Raw genomic sequence first — 25,574 nt, 5'->3', positions numbered from 1 at the left:
AAAGGCAAGCCAGAGTGGAAGAATGTATTTGCAATTCATAAACCCACCTAAGAGCTAGTACCCAAAATATGTAAATAACTCCTTCAAATCCATAAGAACAGGCCAAAGCTCTGCAGTGGATATTTTAAACCATCTTGGCTTGCTCCATATTGCACGTATTTTTCTTCCTCAGTATTTCACAGGTTTTTACTCTTTTCTTTTCTTATTTTTCTTCTGCCTGGGTTCAAATCTCAGCTTTACCATTTACTAGCTATTCAAATTTAGAAAAATTTCTTTACCTCTTTATGTCCTCATTTTGTCCCTGTCCCCTCATTTGGAAACTAAGGATTATTATGTTTCTCTCAGAGGGTTTTCATTAGAATTAAATATGTTTATTTAGCAATTGTGCTGTTTTTCTATAGATGTAAAATCCTAGATATTATACTAATCAATAGAGTCTAAGAGTATAATAAATAAATAATTCACTACAAACAAATAGTTTATTTGCCAAACGCAGAAATAGTTATTCTTAGAAACTTAGGTCTATCATGTGGATACAAATTGTGGGGTAATAATAGTACTTAACCTAATAGAGTTGTTTTCACAATTAAATGAGATATTTTATGTAATGGTTAGCTCAGTACCTGACAAGTAGTAACTTTCAATATATTTTGGCTATTTTTATCTTTAACATAATTATTATAATAATAATATTAGTAATCATAAATAACATTTGAACATCCAGAGAAATACTACTGATCTTTTGATAAAATATAATAGTTCTTCTTGATTTAAATGTATGAATTCTTATAAAGTAAGTGTAGAAAGAAATTTAATAAGATAAAGAATAGCTGTACAGGGACAGCAGCCAGCATCAAATTCAATAAGGAGGCATTAGTAGGATCACCATTAATCTCAGTACCAATAATACTTGCTATCATAGCTATAATTTAACATTATTCTAGGAACTGTTGCTAATTCAATACATCAAGAAAAGTATACATCAAATCCTAAAAAAGTGAAATCATTCATTATTGTGCTACTTTTTTTTTAACTCAGAAAGTCCAAGAAAGTCAACTAGTAAGTAAATTTAATAAGGTGGCTGCTGATAAAATAGACAAATCAATAGCTTTTCTTCTCTACCAGCAATAACCGGTTAGAAATTAGAATAGAATAGGAGCTCTTATCTATGGAGCAAGGAAAAACCCTAGCAATGAACTGAACAAGGCATGTGCATGGCCTATGAGAAATAAAGAACAGAATGCTGCTATTGAGATTAACAGATTTATACAGATGGAGAAAAATGTTAACCGCCTTTATGGGAATAATGCACCTTATGAAGATGTTAACTTATACAAATAAATCAATAAATTTAATGAAATCCAACAAAACTTCAGAGGAAATTAGGTGACAAATAAAATTATAATTAAAAGAATATGATATGGGGGAATTTTCTCAATGCAAAAATACGAAAGTAAGATAGAAAATTATATGCACCCATTTTATAAACTAAAATATAGGGGCAATAATTATAGAATATCTGGAAAAATACTTCCAAATTTTAGCACTGAGATGGGTATTCTTGGTAATGAGTTCCTGTATTTTTTCAATTTTACACATGAGAATGTATTGCTTTCTGTATTTTAAAAAAAGGTATGCCACAGAAGTAAATCTCAAGAAATGATTTTATCAGTGTGAAATAGGCTAATGATAATATTTGCTTTCTGTCATTCACACTTGGGCACTGCAAAAACGTCATTATCCACACTGTTTTTTGTGCAATGGATAATATATTTAATAATTAACTCTCCACAGTATGTGGAAATTATGCTTCCATACCAAGTTTTATTTTATATAATAGATTTCAGCAATGTGTTTTAGCACCCACTGTAATTAGTTGATGGGGTTATATTCATAAAGACTTTGTCCAACATAGAATTATGTTCCCTTTAAGACCTCTTCCTTTTGAAATTATCCACGTTGTGTCTGGATCAATCATGCACACACACAAACACACACATACGCATACACCTTTTTATTCAGATGATCATAATTTGTGGCTCTCAGAGAGTTGTTTCCATTTTAATTTTAATTTTTACCTTGTAGCAGAAAAATGTCAAAAGATCAGAAGTCAGGTAAGGTTTAGAAATATTGCAAGTTGGGTGAGGTTTAGAAATATTAGAAGTAGGGTAAGGTTTAGATATTTAATTAAATGAAAAGACATACATTTTTACACATTCTAACACAGAAAATTTTATTCACATTGATATGTTATATTATATTATGATAATCTTATACAGGATCCATCAAAATACTTTCATCATACCAAAGAATGATGCTAATTACGATAATTTGGGTTTCATGAATGGTTTCTTTTGTAATGCAAGACATTAAGGTTGACTATCACTAGGTAGAAAAAGGAAAAATCCTTTTTGGTCATTGATATGAAAACTTCCTATATGTGTTGACATAATAGAATGCTCATATTTGGAATCCAGGTAAACATCTTGAAATATTCTAACAAAGCTTATTTCTCTCTTAGTACTTCAAGTTACACTTTCACATATACTAATACTATTGTAGGAATTTCATGATGGTTTGATGAGTTTGATGTTATTATCATATTGCTACAGAAAAAGAAATTTTAACACAAAGACATTAAGTAATTTGCCAAGTAACAAAGAAAATAGTAGAAATGAGGATCTTTGCCTAATGCTCTTCTAATTATAATGCACAGTACTCTTGTTCTCTGTAGTGTAACATATGTGTGTCTGTGATATTTCTGAACATTTTGGTATTTCTCCCAAAGTTATCAATTTGTTAGTTGTCTCTACACTTCCAGGTATTTGCATTCACCACACACAAATGCCACATGATTTATATCCTGTGCAAGTGAGGAAGATGCCCAGTCTGAAACCTGGGCCCCTACCTTCCCCTCCTTGTTCATCTCATCTTTAAAGGTCTCTTGCTTCCATCCATTTCTCTCCATCGCCCTCACCCCCACTCTAAGTCAAGCCCAGTTCCCCCTACGTGGACCACTACACTGCAGCATCTCTTAACTGAGCTCTGCCTTCTACTGTTCACACTCAGAACATTCTCTGCAAAGTAGCCAGGGAAACTGTGTCAAGTTTAAATCAGTTCATATCAATCCCTATTTCCTTAGAAAGGCCTTGGGGGCTTCCTGGTGCTCTTAAAATAAAGTAGTCACATCCAAACTCTTTACCCAGCTTGCAAGGCCCCCCATGACCAGGCCTTCAGCTAGCTTTCAACCTCCACTTGTGCCATCTGCCTGCCTGCCCCTCACTCTGCACTCACCTGCCACGGGGTCGTCTGCTGCTGTCCCCCCCACCACAAGCTCTTGGCTGCCTCAGGACCATTTTACCTGATGTTGCCTCCACATGGATCATTCCTCACCAACAGGCTTCTCACCACTAAATCTAAGTAGGACTGAGGCTTTTATTCTTTATCAAGGCACCCTGTTTATTTCCTTTCTCAAATACAACACAATCAGCACACTCTTTGGAGCATAGTGGACCCTCAGCAGAAATTGAGGGAATGAATACTTTTTTGCATAATGAACACATGTAGGCTGTATAGAAAACTTTAGACACCCATTCTTTCAACTATTTCTAACTATTGTTGTAAGTTTCAGTAATACAGAAAGCAAATTATGAGCCTTAGATAGGACACTATTCCATTGTCCTCTAAAACAGGCTTATGAAAATTGGTTTGTGAAGTAGTCAAAGAAAAGGAAAATTTTAATTAATCTAATTCATAAGGAAATATGACATCAGTTTTGTTGATATAATTGTAGTGAATGTTACTTTTAAAAGATACCTTCTTTAAGTGGCTATTGTTAACATTAATATAATGTTTTCTTTTCTTTTGATAATTAGTTTCTTGAAGCCTGTGGTTAGGAAATCTTTCAGTTTTCTAATTAGTTTTGTTTTTTGTTTGTTATTGGGTTTTTTTTTTTTTTCCTGAAGAGAACTAATTACATTTCACAGTACATAGAGTATACAGTACACAATCTCCTGCATCTAACTCTAGATTTAACTTTCCATCAATAAAGACTTTGGATATTTGCTACTCTGTGATGACTACTCTGCTTTGGGTTGTTTCAACCTGTGAATTAAACTGTGGATAAAAATCCAGTCACTAGACAATGTAAACTCTTTAATAAAGAAAATATAACATATTTAGTAGTTTATCCTCAGCAGCAGGCATTTATCCTGTTCCTACTGTATGCACAGTTCTAGCAAAGAGTGAAAATAATGCAAATGACTGTAGGGAAATAGCATGTTCTAAAACCTGCTATTTTTTAATAGGCATCTTCAAAGAGACAACCTCCTAAGAAGAACTTATCTAATTTGAATTGAAAATATAAAGGGATTTCTTATAAATGGACTGACTTGCCTTGAAGTTGATATGTCAGGATTAATTATTAAAATAACCTTTTATTTATGAAATTGTCTAAGTTGAATTACTCCAAAGCAAATAGAAAGAAGAAATGAAATTAGCCAGGCAGTTTGCCACATTTAAAAAACAAGAAACAAAACAAAAAATCCACTAAATTCCACACAGCATCTTTCCTTTACACCATTATTCAAAAATCTGGGACTGAGGCTTTGTTCATAGGCCAGCAGTAAATACATCGGCTATAATGCCAAGGAACTTTAAAGCAAGCTCAATGAAATGGAACTCATTATTCTTTGAGGCACATCACTATTGGCATGTGGTACATTCATTCTATGACTTTTCATTGTGTGAGTGGATTATATTTCTCAAAATGATTCTTTTTTCTATGCCTAAACAGGCATGCATTTTTATTTACTACAGGTCTGAGAAAGTTTGTGTGGAGTGACACATCTTTAAGTAAATATAAATTTTGTCTTCAGTGACAAACTAATACATATTATGCCAGGCAATTTTGTATGAATTGATTTCTGTTTGTGGGCAAGAATAACACGGGCATGTTTATTTTTCTATAAAGTTCATGGGAGAAGGGGCTAAAGAAAAGATAGATTTTTGGAGTAGTCCTAATTACAAACAGATTACAACATTGACATTCTATGACAGTAATGGAGAAGAATACACTTCAATTACGCAATAACAAAGAATGGTGGATTAGGGACCACTGAGGTGGTGACTAAGTTGGACACAAGAGTGATTTGAAAGGAGAGAACTTAGAGTCGAGTTTTTCTAGGCTAGACACAGCCTGAAATCAGGACAATCAACTGAATAATTTTCTGCCAGACTCGGGACCCGGGGTTGATCGGAATCAGCAGATATCTCAATGGGAACAGAATGTAAGCATATTTGCTCCATAGGAAATATGTACTTCTGCATGACAATAACAGCTGGAAAATCACATTTCTGGTCATAGGAAATACGTAAAACATAGAGAAACACCATTTCTCTATCTCATCTTGGAATCAGGTCATTGAAAAACATATGATTTTGTCTTTTTTCCATTCTATACACAATGCTATAAAGATTCAAAATGAACATAATCACAGAGCATCTGGCATAAAAATAAGGTTATAAGGGAGAAGGTAGCATAAACAAATGCACATTTTAGCCATGTTTAGGTCCTGGTATTTTGATACTGTGCATTGTTTTTCCCTGTAGAGATATTAAGCTGCCAAATGAGAGTATGGGGGAAGACTACATAAAACACACCTCTTCTTTTATTACATTTAAAAAGGCTGTTTTCCCCTTTGAAATTACTTATTACATAAATCATTCCAAATCTTTTCATTGCCCCCTCAAATAGTCCAAATGTAATCCCATAGAGCACAGACACATACAATTTAATGTCCCAGATTTCTATGTCAACTTATTTTTTAAATTACTAATAGTTCATGCTTCTCATTAGGTCCATGACTATTCAGTGATCCATTTATCACCTGTATCAGCCTCACACTGGGGGCCCAGCACTTGCCCCAAATTTCTGTTTTGTTTTTGTCTGCTTGTTTGTGTTATGGCCAAACTTAATATAGTAAAACCAGAGGTGAAACTTAGAAACAAAGTTTCAAATTTTTAGCATCACAACTAGCCCTTTGTCTCTCCCCCAAGACCATAAATAAGTAAATGAAGACATAAGCTAGGAAGAAAAGGGTAAAATGAAATGATGCCTGCATTTAAGAATAAAGGTCAGCTCTCAGATTGTAGTGACAACATGCACATGGTGCTTCTTGTTGCCACAGTTCCCCTCCTGGGGGAGATTTATAGCTTGTGATGGCTGTTATGAATTAAACAAATTGTCTGAACACGGCAAATATTAAAAACTTCAATATCCACCATTTCTCATGGATCGTAAATCTGGTAAAATTAATTCTCCCAAGTTCAATGATTACATTTTAGCAGATCTATAGATGTGAAAATTCCCATAATAGAAAAAAATAAATCATTTTCTAATTCCACCCAGAGTAAGGTGATGATAACAATATGAACTAACATTTGTTGCACTTATCATGAGGCAGGTCATTTTATATTCATTATCTCATTTGCTTTTCTTAACTACCCTATGAAGTGAGTTGAATGAACAAGATTTATGGAATGTAATCATATCTATCTTTATTTGTCTCCCAACATTCCTTTAAAATTTGTACAGTGTCTCAGTCTATTTGTGTTGCTGTAACAAAATACTTGAGACTAGGTAATTTATAAATGACAAAGTTTTTTTTTTTTTCCTCCTCACCGTTCTGGAGGCTGAGAAGTTGAAGATCAAGGCACCGGCAAGTTTGGTGTTGGACGAGAGCTGCTTTCTGCTTTTAAGACGGTGCCTTGTTACTGCATCTGAGAGGATGAAGGCTGTGTCCTCAGATGACAGAAGGATGGAGGACAAAAGGACCTAGTTAGCTTCCTCTAGCCCTTTTGTAAGGTACAAATCCCATCCATGACCTAGTCACTTCCTAAAGGCCCCACCTCTTAATATTGTGGCACTGGAGATTAAGTTTCAACACAAATTTTGGAGGTAACCCAAACATTCAAACTGTAGCATACACTGAAAAAGTTCTTTCTGCCCCTCATGGAAATATGATCAGGCCCCTTAATTTTCCGGACTCCTCTTATGGAAGCAAAATTCCTACAGTTACTTTAATCCACAAAATATAATCTCAATCTTAGTAGTCATTTTATGAGGGATATCTGAAGTAAAAACTACTTCATCCTGGGCCGAAAGAATCTTATGGTTCACATTTAGCATTCCTGCTCCGGCCTATATGGCCATCTAGTCAGTCCCATAGGATAGGATCTAAGACCACCATGCCTGAAAACACTCACAATTTTTTAAAAATGTAGCTTAGATCCAATATTTATTAGATACAAAAGTATATTTATAAGGTATGTGTAAGGTATAAAGAATAACAGCATCCAGTTTAAGAGACAGAACATTCTGCATGCCCTTTCTAATTCCATTATGCCAATGCATCTTTGTGTTGGGTAATTGTAGTTCATTTATTATCTCCATAACATTTTATTGTACGAACATACTCTACTTTATCAATCCATTTTACTATTGATGGCATTATGCTTTTAAATAGCATTTCCATGATTATTGATGGAGTGGAGCATCTTTCCATATATTTATTATTCATTCCTATTATAATACCTCCTTCTCTGACTTTTGTGTATTTTTCTAGAAGATAGCTTGATTTTTAGTTCTCTCTCTCTGTGTATGTGTGTGTATATCCTAGCCCTTAATACATTGACAGTTATGGCTATTTATATTTTCTATCAATGCATAGCTTATCTTTTTATTTTCTTTATGGTCATTTTTGATGAGAAATTCTTAAACTAATGCAATCAAATGTATCAATATTTTCCTTTACGTATTGTGTTTTTTAGTTTTGTTTAAGAATTCTTCATCACAAGATTGTAAATGTATTTTCTTATAATGCTTTATAAAAGTTTTATAGTTTTGCCTTTCACATTTAAGTATATAATCCAACTGGAATTAATTTTTGGGTATGGTATGATATAAAAACTCAATGTCATTTTTTCCATACAAATGACCCTCTGAACACCATGCATTGCAAGATCCATCCTTTCCTTACTATTCTATAAAGCCAGCTCTGTCATTAGATGTCCACATATTTGTGAGTCAGCTTAGAAAGTTTTATATTTTGCTCCATTGTCCAGTTTGTTTTTCCTTACAATAGTGACACATTATCTTATTTACTGTAATTTCAGAATAAGTTTTGACATTTTGTGTGCCATTCTCCCACACAGTTTTTCTCCTTCAGGGATATTTTGGCCATTCTTGACTCTCGACTCTACATTTTAGAACCAATGTGCCACAGTTAACATATATACAGAACAAAATAAGAGAAAACAAAATAAAATACCCTGTCAGGACTGGGATTATGATTACCCTAACTCCATAGATTAAGTCAAGGAACAAATGACATCTTCACTATGGCTGTGTGATGTGTCTCAATATCAATAGGGTGAGTCCTTCTTTGTGAACTATGGTTTTTCATGTTACCTTGATTATTTGGGTATATTTATTTTTCTGTACAAATCTTAGAGTGTTTACCAAGTTTCTCAAAAAAATTCAACTAAGATTTTATTGGGATTGCATACATGTGGGTAAATTTAGGGGCGAATTTTTACCTTTATGTCAGGTGGTATCATCCAAGAGCATAAAATGTCTTTTCATTTATTCAGAACATTTATTTCTTTTATTCAAGATCTAAGATTTTCTCCATATGTCTTGCATATTCCTATTTAATATTCTTCAGGCTTGTTAGTGTTGATGGTATTTTAATTTGTATAAAATTTTCTGGTTGCTTATTGATTTTGTAGAAACTTTAATTTTTGCATTATGGTCCTGTATTGAGCACGTATTTAGCTTATTAGTCACTGGAGATTAAGTTTCAACACAAAGTTGTCTTTATTCTGAAGTATTCTGAGATACTTCTCTTAGGATAATGGTCTCTAGTTTCATACAAGTTGTTGCGAAAGACATAGTTTCATTCCTTATTATGGCTGAGTAGTATTCAATGGTATACACGCACCCACACACCACGTTTTCTTTATCTACTCATCAGTTAATGAGCACTTAGGTTGATTCCATGTCTTTGTTACTGTAAATTGTGCTGCAATAAACATTCAGGTGCAGTTGTCTTTTTTATAAAATGAATTCTTTTCCTTTGGGTAGATACCCAGTAGTGGGATTGCTGGATCAAATGGTAGTTCTACTTTTAGTTCTTTGAGGACTCTCCATACTGCACTTGTACTAGTTTACATACCCACTGATAGTGTATAAGCACTCCCTTGTCACCACAACCACCAACATCTATTATTTTTTGACTTTTTAATAATGGTGATTCTGACAGGGGTGAGGTGGTGGTATCTCATTGTTTTAATTTGCATTTCCTTAATAATTAGTGATGTTGAACATTTTTTCATATGTTTATTGGCCATTTGTCTATCTTCTTTTGAGAAGAGTCTGTTCATGTCTTTTATTCACTTTTCATGGTGTTACTTGTTTTTTTCTTGCTGATTTGAGTTCTTTGTAGATTCTGGATATCAATCCTCTGTCGGATGTATAGTTTGTGAATATTTTCTCTCATTCTATAGGTTATCTATTGTTGATTATTTCTTTTGCTGTGCCAAAACTATTTAGTTTAACTAAATCCCATTTATTCATTTTTATTTTTGGAGTCTTATTTATAAATTCTTTGGCTAGGCCAATGTCTACAATAGCTTTTCCTACATTTTCTTCTACAATTTTATGGTTTCAGGTCTTACATTAAGATCTTTAATCCACCTTGAGTTAATTTTTGCATAGAGTGAGAGACAGATACCTAGTTTCATTCTTCTGCACGTGGTTATCCAGTTTTCCCAGCACTACTTATTGAATATGGAGTCCTTTCTCCAGTGTATGTTTTTGTCTGCCTTGTCAAAAATCAGTTGGTCATAGCTGTATGGTTTTATTCCTGGGTTCTTTATCCTGTTCCATTGATCTATGTGTCTACCTTTATATCAGTACCATGCTGTTCTGTCTACTATAGCCTTGTGGTATAATTTGAAGTCAGGTTATGTGATACCTCCAGATATGTTCTTTTTGCTTAGGATTGCTTTGGCTATTCTGGGCCTTTTTTGGTTCCATATGAAGTTTAAGATTATTTTTTTCTATATCCATGAGAAATGATGTTGGAATTTTGAAGGGAATTGCAGGGAATCTGTAAATCACTTTGGGAAGTACGGAGATTTTAACAATGTTGATTCTTCTAATTCACGAGCATGGAATATTTTTCTATTTGTGTCATCTCTGATTTCTTTCATCAATGTTTTGTATTTCTCCTTTCACCTACTTGATTAAGTATATTCCTAGGTATTTTATTTTTTAATAGCTATTGTGAATTGCATTTTCTTGATTTGACTCTCAGCTTGACTTTTATTAGTACATAGAAATGTAATTTATTTGTGTCAATTAATTCCTGAAACTTCCTGAATTTATCTATCAATTCTAGGAGGCTTTTTGGTGGAGTTTTTATGGTTTACTAGGTATAAGATCATATCATCAACAAACAGGGCTAGTTTGATCTCCTTTTTCCCAATTTGGATGCCTTTTATTGTATAGCTTACAATAGTTACAGCTGTAACACAAGCCTGCAACATGTAATCCCATATACCTAACTTTATTTTCATGCAGATGTATTGTGTTTACAATAAACACTAGGATTAATTCACTTCAATAAATATTTATTGATTATCTCTTGGTAAAAATAAATCTTATGCTAAGTTACTTGTGGTTTCTATCTAAAATTTGTGTTATAATTTCATGGGAAACACATTTATAAAAATGAGATTAATATAATATAGTACTTGACCTCATCAATCCCTCAAAAAGATTAAAAAAAAAAAAACAACCAAAAAAAAAAAAAAAACCCCTTGGAATGTTCTCAGCAAGGAAACTCCTCAAACAGATTAGTTAACCAAAAGATGAAACAAGAACACTGCCATTTTTCAAAGTATTAAATTATCCAAGTGAACGTGTAACATCAGTTTTATAAAAAAGGAATATTTTTCTTTTCATTTTAATAGTAGGCCTTAAAAGCTAAAAGTTAGTCATTTCAAGTTTGCTCATTTTCCAGAGTAGTGTTTGATTATTCATAATGAGAAATCAGTGCCTTTGAAAGTAAAATATAAGAGGAAATAGAACTTTTTAAAAATTTTCCTAGTGTCTGTACAAATAAAGCACCTCATTAATCAAGATGATTCCATTGAAAAGTTGGCTTTAGACACACATCACTATGCAGTTGTCATTTTTACCCCCATGATCTCTTTCAGTGTCATACCCTTGCAAAACAAGCTTTATATACTTGCACCCAATAAAGAATCTAATCACTTTGTCATCAAGTATTTGGAAAGTAACAGAAGAAAGAAATATATTCAACAAACATTTATTAAGTACCAACTAGGCTCTAGGTACTATGAAAGGCTCTTAGAATATGGAGAAAAATGTAGTCATCTCCCTCACTTGTCTCCAAAGCCAGAGGAGAGACAAGAAGTAAGCAGAGACTTCCAACAGCAAGGGATAGGTACTGTAATCAAGGCCTGCTGGGGTGTTAGAGAGTACAGATAGATAATGTATATCTATTTCTACGTAATGATATCACTATAAACTCAGCAGCTTAAAAACAACACATATTTATTATCTCCCAATACCTATGGGTCAGGTTTTTGGGTACGTCTCAACCAGGTCATCTTCAGAGTTCTACAGAGCTGGAATCAAGGTGTTGGCTGGAGCTGTGGTCTCATCTGAGGCTTGGCTGGGGAAGGATCCTCTTCCGAGTTCACATGGTACATAAACTCAGCAAGGAATCTCCTCAAACAGATTAGTTAACCAAAAGATGAAACAAGAACACTGCCATTTTTCAAAGTATTAAATTATCCAAGTCAGGCCGGGCGTGGTGGCTCACGCCTGTAATCCTAGCTCTGGGAGGCCGAGGCGGGTGGATCGCTCGAGGTCAGGAGTTCGAGACCAGCCTGAGCAAGAGTGAGACCCCGTCTCTACTAAAAATAGAAAGAAATTATCTGGCCAACTAAAAATATATATACAAAAAAATTAGCCGGGCATGGTGGCTCATGCCTGCAGTCCCAGCTACTCGGGAGGCTGAGGCAGTAGGATCGCTTAAGCCCAGGAGTCTGAGGTTGCTGTGAGCTAGGCTGATGCCACGGCACTCACTCTAGCCCGGGCAACAAAGTGAGACTCTGTCTCAAAAAAAAAAAAAAAAAAAAAAAATTATCCAAGTGAAAGTGTAACATCAGTTTTATAAAAAAGGAATATTTTACTTTTCATTTTAATAGTAGGCCTTAAAAGCTAAAAGTCATTTCAAGTTTGCTCATTTTCCAGAGTGGTGTTTTATTATTCATAAGGAGAAGTCCGTTCACAGAATGCATAAACTCAGAGAAAGAGTTATAGAACTTCAAGTTGTCTTTGGGACTGATAGATGATGAGGAGGCAGGGAGGATGGGTTGAAAATGGGTGCTAATCACAATAACCAGCTTTCCAGAACACTTAGGATAGTCAGGTTCCTTTCAGAGGGATGCACATATCTTGTCTCCCCTTAATCCTCATGCTAACCCCATGAGATTAATCCCCATCGTGGAGACAAAGTAGAAGTAGAAAGAAGTTAAAACGTGTTTCCCTAGCAAGGTAAACAGAAACCAGGTTATAAATAACCTTGTATCCTTTGTCAAGTAATTTTTATTTTATCCTGATGATTACTGAGAGCATATTTAAACTGAGGAAGAATGTAAGCGGTTATATTTATTGGAAATTTTGGGGAAGTGTGTATGTGTCAGAGGGTCAGGGGGCAGTGCAGTTTCATTTTGAAGATTCTGCAGTAATCTAGATGAGCAATGCTGAGGGACTGATCTGAGTCAGACGCAAGTGAGCTTGGACTAGAGGGGCTAGAATCAAGAGATATTTAGGAGGTACAGTTATCAACACTAAGGCTTTAGTCAGATGTGGGTGTTGAAGAGATTAGAGACGATTCCTAGGGTCATGGAGGATGGTGCCAGTCACAAAGAGAGGCTAGCAGGTGCGGAGTAGGTTTGGAGGGAAGAGGAGATAGCAGGTTCCATTAAAGGAACCTCAGCGGATTTGATTCTTGTTAAAGCAAGAGGTGGGGTCATCAGCTAATGTGTGGTGATTTGGGGGTGACAGAGAGGGAAGGAGGTCTGAAACTGTCACTGTGATGTAGGCAATAGGGAATGAATCACAGGTGAGTGAAGTCATGGCTGCATCCTCAGGACCAAGGCTGATTGGAGTGAACTTGCAGAGAAGCCAAGCACTGGGCTCAGGTGCCCATCCTTAGTCCCACCACCAGAGGGGAAAATGAGCAGTGAAATTTGTTCAAGGATGGAAAGTGGCAAAGAGGAGCAGCAGGAAGATAAGGGAGGGAGCATTTTACTGTTGGTCATGGCACTTTGGCTGAGTCAGAGGCAAATAAATTTAGAGGGGTTAGAAGAACTGGCAGAGCATTAGAAGACAATGGAAAGTCCACATAGAAAACAAGATCCAAAGCCCTCACCAACACCCACAAGGCTCTGCACGATTTTGTACCCTGGCCACCTCTGCGAAAGCCCTAGGCTGTTCCTTGACTAGTCCACTCCTGTCGCATGGTGTTCACAACCGCTGTTCCCCCTGTTCAGATCACTCTTCCCCAAGATATTTCCCAGCCCCCTCTGACTTTGTTCAGTTTTCTCTTTCCATGTTGCCTTTGCAGAGTAGCCCTCCTTGACCCCTACCTAAAATAGCACTTATTTCACTATCTGTTCCCTTGCTGAACTTTAAAATAACTTTGATTAAGTAATTCTTTTATATGTTTAAAAAAACCAAACAATTTCCATGTACAATGAAAAGTCTTGTGGTCTCCCATCCATCCAGTCCCCCTTCCCTAGAAGATACCACACTTATTAAATTCTTACGTATCTTTCCATGCTCCCCACGCGCATATAAGGAAATACGCATATGTGTTCTTAGCTTTGTTCTTCTTTTCAGCAGAAGAGAGCGCGTATTACACACATTGTTGGGCTCCTGGCTCTTCCCGTATTGCAGTTCTTCACTCATTCACGCATAAAGAGAGTCTTCATTTTATTTTTGTTTGGGGATTTAGAGGTTTTGGATTGTTTGATTTACAGTGACATAATGTTTTGTTATATACCATAGTTTGTTTAACTATACCCCCCATTAATGGACATTGGCTATTTTATGATTTTCTTAATTAATTCAATGAATAAGTTTGTTCATAGTTTTGCCTGTGTACAAATATAGCTGTAGCATAAATTCCCTGAAGTGACTAAAAGGCTATATATAAGTATAATTTTGACAGGTAATGCCAAATTGCCCTCCATAGGGAATGTACCAATTTATATTCCCACCAGCCATGTGTAAAAGTTCCTGTTTCCCCACAGCCTTGCTAAACAAGAGTCCAGTTAATCAGTGAATTTTTGTCAATCTGAGAAGTAAAAAAACGCTATCTCCACATAGTGTTTTGTTTGCATTTGGCTGATTATGAGTGAGGTATGAGCTTCCTTCCCTATGTGAAGAGCTTTTGTATATTTATGTACACTCTTCTTTTCTACAAACTGTTCTTTTCTTTTATGAAAAATACTTTGCCTGTGTCATCACTGTATTCTCAGCACCTAGAACAGTACCTGATCTATAGTGGGCACTTTAAATACTTGTTGAATAAATGAGAAAATGAGATGATCAGGGTGACATTCTGAGCTAAAGAAGTGAGGAAAAGAAGACATGAAGTGAAAGAAGGAAGGAAACTCCAAGATCATGGCTGTGGAGATGGAGCAGTTTGAAACGATGATGCACGCTTAGGTGTTACCATGGCAGCAGGTGTCATAGCTACAAAGATCCTTGCATCAGAGAAACGTGATGATGCCAAGAGCTGAGAAGGGTCACCCACATAGATGAGGACAAGAAATAAAGTGTCACACTCAGAGCTATTCTGGGCACAGTGTGCATCTATGAGCCTGCTAAAGAATTCAGGTAAAAATGATATTGTGACTAATTGGGTGTCCCATTGACTTTGCCCAAGATGATCCTCTGGGCATCCAGATCTTCCTGCTTTGGGTCTAACAGGGAACCTGTGGCCCTCTAAATCCCCAGGTGCAGCCCCTAGACTGAATCCAAACTTCACGGAACAAATCCTGTTAATAAAAGGAAACTTTGGATTCAGTCAAAAGCCTGAACTCAAGGATCCAGAAGGCCACATGTGAACCAAGGCTGCAGTTTCCCCACTCCTGGACCAGGTTCCTCATCCTCTCACTCTTTCCTGTTATTTTCATTCTATCTCTGGCTTGGCTACCTTGGGTGCTCAGCTCTTTTAGCCTTGGAATTACTCCTCCACCAGTGTCTCTTCTCTTTTCCTTGTTGTTGCTCAAATCCAGTCTCTCTCGTCAACTCCCTTTTGGACTCAGCATTCTGGAACCTGTCCCTCTCCCTGCCTTTTGCCAGAGAGTTGGCTGTTGGATACAGAAAATAAATTTCCTTTTCTTCTCTGCTCTTGTCTTTCAGCAGCAAATGGAATTATTTGTAATTACCAAAGTCCTGTCTTGGCAAATTCCTCTGTCTCGAAAATGTGGAAAGCTGTCATAGAAAATGACTTTCTAAACTAAGATGACTCTTTAACAAATTGAGGGATAACAATCATTACAAAGAAAGTGTACCTTCAAGTCTTTGTGGAGAAACTTATCTCTTTCTGAATCTTTTTTATAGTATCACTGTGATGTTTAGTAGATATTTCTTTTGTTCACTCTTTATACTATGAGAAACAATCCTATTACAGCAAATTCAATTGAATTGAGCAAGAATTTATTGAGCACCTAGTAATGTTCCTAGCATTGTGCTAGAAGTTGCGGGGAACACAGATGAAGGATATGATATACCCTTGCCCTCCAGGAGTGTAGGATTTTTAGCAAGAAACAATATGTATGCAAATAATCCAATTAGCCTGGAAACCCACAGAGTGCAAATATGGAAAAGTAGAGAATAAAATAAGTCAACTGGATATAAATTATGTTCCAGACACACTGAAGCATTCATCTATACTGGACAAGCCAAACTTGTTCCTTCCTTAGGATTTTTGCCCAAAAAGAGCTACTTCTAAACTCACCGCTGGCTAGCTTCTATCTCTGATCACTCAGGACTCATTTATAAGGTTTTTCATATTGGCCAGTCTAAATGACTTAGTCCTCTCCAGCACCAATCACACTTTTCCATTTTATTTTCTTTCTTTCTTTTTTTTTTTTTTTTTGAGACAGAGTCTCACTCTGTTGCCTGGGCTAGAGTGCCATGGCGTCAGCCTAGCTCACAGCAACCTCAGACTCCTGGGCTCAAGCAATCCTACTGCCTCAGCCTCCCAAGTAGCTGGGACTACAGCTCCCAAGTAGCTGGGACTACAGCTACTTGCCACCATGCCCGGTTAATTTTTCTATATATATTTTTAGCTGTCCGTATAATTTCTTTCTGTGTTTAGTAGAGATGGGGTCTCACTCTTGCTCAGGCTGGTCTCGAACTCCTGAGCTCAAAGGATCTGCCTGCCTCGGCCTCCCAGAGTGCTAGGATTACAGGCGTGAGCCACCTCGCCTGGCCTCCATTTTATTTTCTTTGTAACATTTCAGTCTCCAAAATTTTCTGGTTCATGTATCTGTTTACTTGTTCATTTGTCTATCTTCTCTCACCAAATGTAAGCTCCATAGGTACAGTCAATTTGTTCTATTCCCTGGTATATCCCCAGGGGCTATACCAATGCCCGGCACATGACAGGGCCTCAAAGAGTCCTTGAATTAATGAAAAAAATGGAAAAAATGGATGGGACCAACTCCCACTAAGAAAAATAAAGAGAAACCAAAGACTGCTGGGGTTTCTAGATATGGCTTCAAGGATGCGATGACATGTTAGGTAATACCTGAAGATTAGCTGACATTTCAACTGAGAAGAAAAGGATACTGACTGATTATCCAGTTAGCTGGTAGGTGTCTTGCTAGAGAGAAGATTTAGTAGGCTTTTACAATGATTTCTTCTCACTATAGAGACATGTCAAAACCAACATGATTCATTTCCAAGGGGGACAGCTTCACTTTTCAAAGCACTGTACACTGAAGAGTTTCCTGAACTGGGAGACAAGAAGGGCTCTGGTGGCCACTGATAAACCATAAACACCCATCAGCATGCTTGATTTTTGCCAACAACAGAACCTCCTTCAGGGCTCAAGGGTAGATTTAATATTATTAGAGGCCATTAGTTAAAAAAAAAAAAAAAAAAAACTTCAAGACTTCAAAACAAAGAGTTTGAGGAAAATTAATTTAGTGTCTTGGGAGATTAGGTGGCAATGAGGTTGAATATATTTCATGGAATTTATTTTCATAGAGACAGTCAAGCTCTGTTGCCCAAGAAATAATCTAGAGGCACTGCTGTTCACCATTTTTCCCTCCAATCGAATCACCAAATCTCATCAAATCAACCTTCTTATAGATCCCTTGAATCTATTCATTCTCCACTCTTCCCAGTCCTACTTCCTTTGTGCAGTTTCCATAGCTCTTACCTGCCCGGCCACCAGAGCTCCTAACAGGATTCCCTTTCTCCACTTAGAGTCTTCCAATCTAACCTCCGCACTGCAGCAGAATAAATACTAAGGAGCAAATCTGACACATCACACCCTGCTTAAGCCTGTTAAGGCCTTTCTGTTATCTTGTGGATAGATTCCAAACTCTAATTTATAATATTCAAGCCTATTAATGATCCATCTTTTTGCTCCAACTCCAGCATCATCTCTCAGCATCCTCCCAGAACTTTCCCCATCCCCACCACCTGTACTCTCTCCTGTAGACACGTGGAACTGCCTGATGATGCCTACACTAGCAGCACTATCTCCTGATTCTGAACATCACTTCTCTTACCCTGTTGGCTCTGCCCCTTTGTACCTTAGCATCTCACATAAGTCTGGCACAGTTCTAATAGACACCCAAAAAATATTTGTTAACTTCCAAAATAGGATACCCATTGCAAAAGGCAGGAAGAAAGAACTCACTAGGTTTGCCAGAAACCTGTGGTATCAGTCAAGAAAGTGCAGGTGGTGTGGGCAGGGTGGGGCTGGATATAAAAAGCCTATGAGTTCAATGCTGCTAAGGAGCTGAAGACTGAGCCAAGAACAGTTTTAGGTTCTTATTTTCCCACCAAGGCAGCAGCTGGTGCCTGGCAGAAGGGGAACGGTGTTGCCATGTCACTGAATAGCAACAGTGGAGTGGCCAAGGAGCCAGCAGCCTAAACACTCTTCCCTGGGCCAGAACAGGGCTGCAGGGAAAAGGTGGCAGCGCAGCAAGCGTCAGCTGGAGGAAGCACCAGAGGCCATGGTGGCTCCTGGCGGGGGAACCGCTTACCCAGCCGAACCCTGTTAATTAAGACTAATAGGGCGCAAGGCCAGTTTGAGGGGCTAAATATCCAAATTGTAGCTAAACAAACATGTTGTTTATAAAGTTTCCCAAGCAAAGAACTTCAAAAACATCCTTCCTTTGCTTCCCACCACCTATATCCAGCCGGTCAACAAATCCTGATGATAACGTCTAATAAATGTCTAAAGACATTCCCTCCCTCCCTCATTTTTTGCCACAGCCTTTGTATTTTGAATCTAGACCTTTCTTACCAGACTACGTTAGGTTTCCGTGCACCTAACATTCCTTCAATTTATCGTCCATACTCCTGGAATTTATATTTCTGTAGAAGTTGAACAGGGTCATGTCACCCTCCTTTTTAAGGATATTTTTGAGCCTATAATTGCCTACAGAATAAAGGCCAATTTTTTTAGCATTCTTAAGAAATTGTACATTGGTTTTCTCATGCAAAATGAGAAAAGACTACTTACCTAATAGAACTTTTTGAGGATTAAAGGTTTTAATATATGTGAAGTTTAAGAATTGTTTCTGGGCCAGGGACAGTGGCTCACACCTGTAATCCCACCACTTTGAGAGGATCATTTGAGGCCAGGAGTTCAAGACCAGCCTGGGTAATAAAGTGAGATCCCCACTCTATAAAAAAATAGTTTTTAAATTAGCCAGGGTGGTGCATGCCTATAATCCTAGCTACTCAGAAGGCTGAGGCAGGAGGACCACTTGAATCCAGAACTTTGGATCATGCCACTGCACTGCAGCCTGGGTGATAGAGCAAGACCCTGCCTCTGAAAAAAAAAATTTAAAAAATTATGTCTGGCATGGTATAAGTGTTAGTTATTATTAATAATATTTTTATTAAAATGATCTCCAAGATTCTTTATGATCTGATCCAAAATCACTGTAAAGTGGGGATACTGGATAATCAAAAGATATCAATGCAGACACAGGAATTATACTGATCTGGATTCAAAGCCAGACACTAGCTGTGTGACATTAGTACGTTATACAAGTTACCTCCTTAAGTCTCAACTTCCTAATATGTAAAAAAGGAATAGTAGTAGTTTCTACCTCAATGGGTTATTTTGATAAGTATAATGCAGAAGGAAAAGTTGACAAAGGGATCATGGAGGAGGTGCCTCAGATTTAGGAAGAAAGCTAGGAAGGAATGTTTTTCCAAATGCCAAAGAAAAAACTTAAGGTGAAGAAGGAGAATATGGTTGAATATTTTAAACGCTCAGGAAGAATCTAGTTGGGTGAAATTTGAAAAAAAAAAAAAAAAAAGCCTTAGGCTTGGCAATTAGGGGATTAATAAGGACCTTAACAAGAGCAGTATTAAAAAATTGAAGGGGAGGAAAGGCCATTGCAGTGGCTTGGAGAAATGGAAGTGCAGCAGCAATGTACCGGAAAAACATTGCTTGGAAGCCAAGTTTCCCTGAGATTCTTTAAGCCTCAACAACTTCAGGAAAGACATGTATGTACAAAAGTTGAGTCCCAGAATTACACACTCAAGACTTGCTACTGTCTAAGAAATGAACGATATAAAATCATGACAAATATATGCCAGGTATAGAATTACTTTGTGCCAGTCCTTGGTTTAAGTGCCTTCAATGTATTCAACTCATCAACTCTTCAGAACAATCCTAGTATCTCTATTTTAAAGGGGAGGAAACAGGTCTGTAAGTGATAGAGCCAGAGTTCAGACCCAGTTAGTCTGGTTCCAGGCACAGTAGATCTGTTCATATGTTACACCCCTCAATTCAATTCACTTTAACAAATACTTTTTGAATGTCTATCTGGTGCCAGGTGTGGCTAAAGTTTCTTGGGGATGCATTACAAAAATAAAAAAGGCAAAGGCATGTCTTGCAGACATCAAAACTTTAAAAATGTACCTGGTTAGAAGGCCTCAATCGGACTCTGTTGTACTTTCTATGTCATGGGGTGTGGGCAACATGTCAAGAACATGCTACCATAGATAAGCATAGCCAACCTTCCTACCTAAGGAAGGTGCCTTTATTTATTTTTTTTTACCTGTCAAAAAACAATTTGAATGGTAGAATACTTCTAAGAAGCTGTATTGGTATGGTAGATGACCTAGTATTAGGATGGTTCCCAGATGCCATATTTCCTTGGTAATTCTGTTAATCTATTTGCTGCCTAAGACAAGAGTATGTGTTCTCAGTGGTTCCCAGTTATATGAGGACAGTCACAGGCAGTGACTCTCCTCCTAGTGACTAGGGTCAACTTTCAGATAAGTTGCTTCCCTGACCATATCTGGGGATGGATTCCATCTCTCCATTACCCAACCTCCTGTACCTTTTATCTAATTGCACTTCCTCTCCCGCAAATGGCTTTAGCTTTCTATTGGGATAGTAGCTTGGTTGCTCAAGGACAAGTTCCCTTTGAGCTTTTGGTCTTCCTTTGCCAAAATATTAAATCTTAGTTTTTCTTAGTTATCAGAAGTCAAATCAACACCTGACCCTTCCAAAACTCCTTTATGAAACCTGCCCTGGTATCTTTCTACTCCCCAAGGAATTAATGTTGGCTTCCACATTTAAGTCCCTGCTACAACCTTTATTCAACTTATTTATTCTTCCCCTGTGAACTTACACAGGGTGGACTTTTGATCCCTGGAATGACAACTGGCTCATAGCAGTTTCTTAACGTTTAATAAGTTATGAAGGAATTGATATAGTACCCATCACATCATAATTCTCACTAAATAGTGTCTCTTGGGTGTATGAACCAATGAATGAATAAACGAATATAGATGCTAGATGTTTCCATCAGAAACTAAAATGCAAGAGCTGCAAGTATTTCCAAGGAAAACCTGGTGGGAAGTATGTTTTAAAATCAGTAGAGGGAAATAGCTCTTTTTGATGTTTAAAAGAAAAGAGAAAATGATCAGTCGACTTGAAAAGCAACTACTTTGCATAATAATTTTATTAATGTTATGAAGGATGCTGGGCCCATTTGTTGTAAAATGACAACCGTTTCACAGAAATTGCTTGGGGCCAGTTTGGGGATGAAAAGTGCTCCTTTCCCCTGGGTGCTTTCATGTGCCATCCACAGGAGCAAGAGAGAGACAAAGAGCCAACCTGGATCCTGTTTGGAAGAATCAGTCCATTGTTAGATACTGGGGTTTCTTTCCCTACAAGTCTGAGGCTTGGGACTGATTACCGGAAGAGCACACTTCCACAATGCCAAACTGGCCCACAACTGGCCAAAACTGACAATGCTTCTGAAGGAGCGATCTACAGAAGCCTTGAGAAGACAAGGGAGAAGTGTCAGTCACAACAGAGTAAAGTGCCGCTGCAAGATGTTACCAATTGCATATGAGGCCCCAAGAAACAGGAAAACGGGGAGCCTCCATGGTGAAGGGACATTGTGAGCCAAATACAGTTGCAGCCATACAGATCCCAGAAAATCTTGCCTCTGCTTTTCTAGCACCTTCTCCCTGGCTCTCAGGATCTTGCTTTTAGCATTCATTTTCTTTTTTTTTTTACTCTTCATCTAATTTGGCTACCTGACTCTCAATTTTGCAGTTCTCGTGGTGACCTGTGACTCTAGCCTCCAGCCAATTTTTGGCTAATTGGTTCTTGCTCTTAGAACTCAGACGCTGGGCTCACCTCTCGAGCCTTTGCCCGTTCCAGGCCATTAGCTCCACCACACTGCTCCTTCCCCAGCTTCGACTGCATCTGGAGCTTGACACCAAAAGCAAGTAATTTAAGCATTTTCTTCCCCTCACCCCTAATTGTTTACTTCCTGTCAAGAAAAATAATCTTCAGTTCTGAGAAAGCAAAACTTATACTGAGAAGAGAGAAATGACAGAAGCCCAAGAGGAAATAAGAGATATAAAAACAATAGCTTAATTAAATTATATACACCCTATTTTTCTTTAAAATAGATTTAAAGTCATTTTCAGACATACATAGATATAGCAAAGTTAGAAAAACAGGCAAAGAAAAGATGGGTTAGGAAACTTGGATCAAGTTATCAATCAGGATGATATGCAAAAGGTATATCATAAAATCCAATGCACTTGTCAGAGGTTAAGCACAAATTTGACCTTAAGATTTTTATTCTCCTTTTTTTTGCTTTAATTTATGTCATAAAAATTTTAGCACTTTGCTATATTACTGCCCTAATAATGTTTTTAAAAGACCCAGTGTTCCAGTTTATGGTGTTAGTGGCAAAAAAAAAAAAAAAAAAAAGTGACATATCTCACTTTTTCTTTATTTTTTGTTTTTCTTAGTTAGCCATGGGATAATACAAAAGAGGCTGTTCTACTGGAATAATCTTAGGTCATTGGTAGCAAGGCAGTGTCTAGTTTAAGCCTGACTCAAAGCAACTTTCAGCAAGGCTGTGTAAGCCCCAATAGAAGAGTCTTCCATAGTCTTCTCTGCTCCTTCTGTTTTCATTACCATGGAAACCAGTGTAATTGAATGAAGAAAAGGAATTATCTTGTTCTGGCACCCAAGCTCTCTCTTTGTGATTCCAAAATGTACAATGCCACCCATATGTTCAGCTTTGTGTTTTGAGCATTTCAAATTGTGTACAGTTTATGTATCAGTGAGAATGTTCACCTATGGAAAAAAATAAGAATGGAAGAATAGCTGAGATTAGAGAAGGAACAAAACAGCAGAAAGGTATTATAAAAATCTGGCCAACCAGTGCTACTCTGCTTTGAGAAGATACTGCCAGGTACCGGCAGATGCTGGCATTAGGGAAAATGGGGCACTTGTTATTGAGCTTCCAAATGATAGTTGAGATTCCTCAATAGTTTAATGCCTTGCATTTACTTAACATCCTCCTATTGTCAGATGTTCTGGTGATTTTCAATTTCCTGCTCCTATGAATACATCTACCAAGGACATCTTTACTGATGAAAGGTTTTCTACATATTTTCCAGATATTTACCTTTGAGAGCGATTCCTGGTAGAATAAGGAACTTCAACTCTGGGTTCAGATTTCCTGTTTTCACGTCTTAGCTCCACCACTCACTGGCTGTGTAGCCACAGACAAGTTACTTTACTTCTATCTGCCACGGGTTTCCTCATTTACAAAACTGGGATGATGCTAGTTGGCTATGCCATGGGGAAAGTTGTAAAATCTAGTTAAGATACTATCTATAAAGGGCTTAGGAAATGCCTTATACATTATAAATGTCCAATAAACTGGAAGCTCATAGTTACTATTATTTTCTAATTGTGGAGGTTAAACTATGAGCTGCCAGTTGTTTATAAACTCCCACATGCCGATGCCAAATCTTGGTTATATTTGCACATTCACACCCCAGAAGAGTGCAGGTGGATCATAGGTGTGCAGGGAGGCTCCTTCAAGGTAAGGACTCACTGTTCTGTGGACTGCTGGATACCCAGAGCCTCTAGCCATGTCTGGCACCTAATTAGCACTCATTACATTTTTGTTGACTATGTAACTACTTATAGGACTAAAGAAAGTCATCTGAAACCCATTAGGACCTGAACAAGAAATATCACATTTGCTGTTGTTGCCTGGAACTCTCAGAGCATGAGACAGGGAAGTATTAAGCGTGTGTGTAGTGGGGACAGGGAGGAAGGGAGGGCACCTTGGACAAGCATCAGATGAAACCTGGAGACCCAAGGAGTGGCCAGAACATGTCCAGGGCAGAGGGTGCTGCAGGCTGGCGTTGGACAGCCAGTGCAAGCCCAGGAAGCACCAAATTCCTAGGGACGGGGGGTGTGTGAAGCCAGGAGGTGGAGGGCTAGAAAAATAGGCTTTGCCTCCTTCCTCTAAGGCAGAACAGTTGCTGACTTGGTCAAGCTGTGAAAAGGATGAATTAGGTAGTTTGTATTAAAATGAGGGACTGTCCCACAGTAGAAAGAAGGGAGGCAACGGGGTATACAGGAAACCCACCTGGTTTGCATTTGGGCTTCCACCACTCACCAGGATGTGGCTTGAATCTGAGCCTCAGTTTCCTCATCTACAAAACAGACCAATACTGCCTCCCTTACAGGGTGGTTGTGAGGGTTAAAACTCCAACGGAGACAGAGAGCTAGAAGCGCCACACTATAATGCCTGGCACCTATGGGCCCTTAATAAATGGTAACTAGTAGTATTAAAATTAATCACAGTAATCAGGCCTCACAATAAAAACTGACATAGGGCTTATCAAACGAATTCTCTCTGCCGCATGAAAGAAACATGAGAACAAACCCAAATTAGCTTCCTATTTTCCAGCAGCAAGCAGAGGAGACTGCCGAAGGTCACAGCAGCCATCTCATAGGGAAAGAAAATGACATGGAAGGCTGGGTCTCTGCTCATGGGCAGTGAATGCCCACCCAATTAAGCAGATTAAACATTCACTCCTTGTGATGAAAAAGCCCCGCACAGCTGAGCTAGGCTGCCTTCCCTGCCTCCTCGTCCAGAGCCTCTGTCTGTTAAATCACCCTTCCTTTCCCTACTACATTCAGGAAATAATTGGCACTTGTTTAATGCCAAATTTACATTTGTTTTGCATGGGAACAAAATTTGCTTGCAAACAGCTATGTGTGTGAGCAAATGGGCATTTGTGCTGGTAAATAAAATAGACATGCAGTTTTCCAGTTTGCAGATGTATTATTCAACAAAACAAGCAGCAATAGCCTTTAATTTTCAGTTATTCCTAAGTACTTAGGCACAAAACGTAGCCAGAAAAGCACTTTTTTTTTTGTCATTTATGCCTGTTCCTGAGGTTTTCTTTCACATTTGTCCTAGATGCATATATTATCAGAACTGACCAGATTTTTAGAACTTTCGGATTAAATCTGCTCAGTGAAGCAATTTATAGATTTAACACGTATTTGCTGATCACCTACTATGTGCTGGTTTGTAGGGATTCACAAATAAATCCGTGGTGCCTGCCTTTGGGGAATCTTGCAAGTCATGGAGAAGGATTTGTAAGTCAAATATGACCTTGGTGATAAGTGAGTTGAGTAATAAAAGAATTACCCTCAGAGAGCTCTAGGTGACAAGTTAGGGAGCAAAAACACCAAAATAATTATTTCTGCTTGCATAGTTGAATATATGGTATTTGATTTTAGCAGTAAACATAAACAAAGAAACAGGCTTTCCAAGCTAAGGGAAAAATACAGGGAGGTGTGAGGATCCAGGATTCTTTGAAGACATTTAGTGAGGGGACTCAATGTGAC

This window comes from Lemur catta, chromosome 6 (assembly GCF_020740605.2).
Source record: "Lemur catta isolate mLemCat1 chromosome 6, mLemCat1.pri, whole genome shotgun sequence".
Taxonomy (NCBI): Eukaryota; Metazoa; Chordata; class Mammalia; order Primates; family Lemuridae; genus Lemur; species Lemur catta.
Note: the sequence above shows the minus strand (reverse complement) of the source record.